The sequence below is a fragment of the Brassica oleracea genome, unplaced genomic scaffold (assembly GCF_000695525.1).
Source record: "Brassica oleracea var. oleracea cultivar TO1000 unplaced genomic scaffold, BOL UnpScaffold00580, whole genome shotgun sequence".
Classification (NCBI taxonomy): Eukaryota; Viridiplantae; Streptophyta; class Magnoliopsida; order Brassicales; family Brassicaceae; genus Brassica; species Brassica oleracea.
Window position 1 is genome coordinate 54,710 of NW_013617423.1, and position 4,205 is coordinate 58,914.

The following is a 4,205-nucleotide window of genomic DNA, read 5'->3' on the forward strand; positions in this document are numbered from 1 at the left end:
TCTCTACGCGTAAAAGTACTCCAAAGTGTCCAAAAAGCATCATTTCCTACTGTTAGGGGATTTTTGTGTAGGCTATTTTAGAGTATCACATAACGATGGATAGGCTGGTAAACCGGGTGAGTCTGTATGTATTTCGTGAGGATTTAGAGAGGATAATAAAGAGATAGGCTTGGAGAGACTTTTATTAGATATAATAAGAAAGATTACAAGGTATTGAGTAAGAACCCTAATTCTAGCCGTCTAATTCTAGTCTCTAAGCCTTGGAGAAGTCGATCCTTTGCTTTAGGGTTTTAGTAGCTCTTATATAGTCTTCTGGGAGTCGGTTCCATTAGGTTAAACTCTTCCATATTCGGAAATATGGAAGGTTCTCCTTGTCGGAAGTTTTCCATTTTTTGGAAGGGATCTCGATCCAGGGACCGAACTCAGGGTTCCTTCTAGTGGGGACCTGGAGCGTTCCCTTATCGGGGACCCAAGGGTCTGGGTCCTGCCTGGAGGCTGGAGGAAATGATACTGGGGTATTTTTCCCCAACAGTTTGCCCCTTATTTTTCGATTTCGTCATTGAAGTCGGGGAATAACCTGTGCACTCAAGTCAACCCGGTTTGCTCATTCTCAGGAGGCTCCCCTTAGGCAGGACCTCGCTCCATTGGTCTTGCTAGCCTGGGTTCAACTCAAGCCGGAACTCATTCTGAACCCAGGTGAGGATCGGTTCCTTCGTGTTTGACCGGAGTCTAGTAGTAGTTTCTCTTATCTTCTGGAGATGACGAGGCTTGAGCTCTGAAATTTGAACCGTGCGCGGGCTGGAGAGAGTTCTTGCTGGAAGAATTCAGGTATCTTTGAGGCTATGATCCTTTGCTTTGAAGAAAGGCGGGAGTGCTACGGAGTTGATGCTTCGACTCTGCAAATGAAAGAGTTCTTATTAGAGAGGACCGGGCCTTCTTAAGGCTGAGGTTTCCTGAGCTGGGGAAATAGTAATGGGGATCCTTGCGGTCCCAGTGTTTTGGTCCAAAATTTTGGCGGGAAACTGGGGAGGTCCTCGATGTTTGTCGCGAGATTCGTGTTCACGCATGGTCTTTCCCCCGGACTCGTGTAAAGTGTTTCTAGGGTTTTCGATTCTACCCCTCCGATTACTCCTCCTGATTCCTTTAGTTTCCTTTTCTTTTCATCTCGAAGATTTCTTGTGATCTCCATATCTCGACTTGGGTCTTCATTCCACAGGTAACTTCTCCTTCTCTTTCGCCTACTTTTAGATCCTTTCTTCCTTCTGCTCCTGAGATGAGGACGGAGTCGGGTCTCTCTCCAGATTCTTCCTCCGTAGGTAGTAGTGTTAGATCTAGTAGATTGAGGGTTGCTCCAACGGAATCTATGGATTCTTCCGTTTCTTCTCTGGATCTGACCGCCAAAGCGAAAAATCCCAAACCTATTGTTGCTAAGAGAGTTTCACCGGTAGGGGGAGCCGATATCCTCCGATTGGCCCTCCTTCGGTGATAGGGGCTGAGGAGGTCGCAATTTGGATGAAGAAGTACGAGCTCCCTGATGATGTTGTTATTCGAGTACCTGATCCAGAAGACAGGGTTTCTGATTTTGGTGTGGATGAGGTTCCTGTCTATGAGGGTTACTTCCCGTCTGGCTTCAGGGATCAAATTCCCTCTTTGGTAGCTAAGATATCCGAAACCCTAGGGATTTCCCTAGGTCAGCTAACCCCTCCGGCTTGGAGGACATTAATAGCTCTGCAGAATTTGGGTGATCTCAACGGACTTGTGATTGGAGTGGCTGAGGTCATGTGTTCTTACTATGTCTCTCCTCTAAGTGGCGCAGAGTGGAGATATCACTTTCACCCTCGAGGCAAGGAGCCCCCAGATAGGGAAATTCTCAAGAAGGAGAGAAAATGGCTTCCGGCCTTTGAGGGAAACTTGACGGAAAAATTCGCCTTTATGCATCTCCCGGGCTTTTCGTCTACGCAAGGAGTCCCCAGATAGGGAAATTCTCAAGAAGGAGAGAAAACGGCTTCCGGCCTTTGAGGGAAACTGGACGGAAAAATTCGCCTTTATGCATCTCCCGAGCTTTTCGTCTATTTGGCGTTTGGAGGGTAGGCTAGTCGTAGGAACCAAGAAGGTTATCTAGATACTATAATACTAACGATCTTCTATCTTTTGGATGCAGATTTGCCTCGTGTTGACTATTCTTCGGGGAAGGACACCATCGAGCAGGTGTTGAAGCTTCCTCTCGAGTGACGTCACATGCAAGGCAGCATTAAAGCGTTGTAGTATCTGGGGTAAGCTTTCCACTTTCTTCCATACCTCTTCTTATAGTTGCTGACTTGATTTACTTTCATGTGCTAGGTGAGATGTCAGGGTCCAAGGGTGACGAGGCTTTGCCAGAGTACAAGAAGGCTCTTGAGGTGATGTCCGCAAGGAAAGCTTCCCACAAGCGAGTTGCTCCTACCCAAGACGATGACGAGGTGCAGATTATCAGGAGTAGCAAACGCCAGGCTGTTGCTGCTGCAGCTCCTTCCTCTTCCAAGATGAAATCCAGTCAGGTAATACCTCATATGATTCTTTGGTCTTTTGGTTCTGGCTGCTGATCAGAGCTTATGCGTAGGTGGCGTCTCAACTATACCATCTCGGGGAGAGGATGGAAGGTGCAGCTTCTACAAAAGTCGAGATGGATACTCTGGCCTCCCAGCTGCGCGAGGAAAAAGATGCTTCTCTAGCCAAGGACAAGGAGATCAAGGCGTTGAGGCTCAAGGTGAGGAACCAAGAGGAAGCAGGGGAGCTGGCGGCAACAGGGAACGTCTTTCTGAGGAGCCAACTGAAGAATATGGAGGAGGAGTTGAACGATCTGAAGGATGCCGCGGAAACCTTTGAGGCTAAGAAGGCCATGGCTGTGAATGGTGCCAAGGTCGTGGCCCGATGGGAGCTGATCCGGGAGTGGCTTAGTGGTCAGACTGATAGCTGGGATCCCGTGAATACCCTAGAGCAGTACAAGATGGTGAAGATCACCAAAGCCGAGCTTCTATGACTCCCAGCTCCCTCCTTTGAGTATGAGCCTCAGGTCCCTGGTGACGAGGAAGTGAAGAAGACGTCGGAGCCCGCTGCTGACGACCCTCCTGCCAACTGATCCCGATATTTTGTTGTTCGTACTCCTGAGCCCGCAGAGTGTAACTACCATTGGTGAAGGCTTAAAACTCTGGACCAGGCCTTTGTGCCTTTATTTTGCTGTTTCAAACGATGGCTCTATTGTGGCCTTTTGATTTATGCTTTTCGGATTTGCATTTTTCGTTTGCTTGCTTGTCCTTCGTCTTCGGGGTCTTTAGCTTTATAGGTGATACTCACATTGCTTCTGTAATTGCCCCATTTTTGAAAGATTGCAGGTTGTTGAGTGACCTTGGGGTCTTGAAGCTTTCACTCATGAGTCTCCAAATTTGAGAGGCGGTGAGTACTGCTCAAGTGAGCTAAGCGTTGATTGCATGAGGGTCTCTTACAGGACCTGGGCCGCATGGGCTCTAGATGTCATGATCGTCGGAGGACTCATGGACCCGGGAGGCTAAGGTTCCTTGGAACCTTGGGACCTTGCAATGATCAGACCTCGTGGGTCTCGTATGACTGGATCTCCTCCGGGGACCTTGGGGTTAGTTGGGGAATTTTGATAAGCTTAGGACCCAAAGGTCGTTTTTTAGGGAACCCGTGGGTTTTGGACCCTGAGGTCTTGAGTTGGACACATGGTCTTTGGACCCTGAAGTCTTTTTAGGGAACCAATAAGTTCTTGGCCTTGAGGCCTGTCTGAGCCCGAAGTTCTTTCTCGGAACCCGGAAGCTGTTGGGGTATCGCATTCTACCTCTCGGAAGCTGGTCACTATCGAGTTCCCGTGCTGCATGCCGCTTTCTGCAGAAAGCCACTATCAGACTTAGAGGGTGCTGGGGTGGGTGAAAACCCAAGTGCCAGACTTTGCTACTTTACACGTCTGGAGAAGTAGAATATGGTGTGGTGCTCCCGGATTTTTGCACTTGCTCAAGGGAAATTATACCTCGTGTCCCCTGTATTATTCTAGCACGTAGAGTTTCAATACAAGTATTTTCACATTTTTGGTATTTTTGTTTGGGACCCTGATATGCCTGAGGCTATACAGGGGTTTTAGGTAGTATTGATGACATACTCGGGCTTGCGCAGACCCATTCCTACCTTATGTCACATACCCGTTTTGTTTT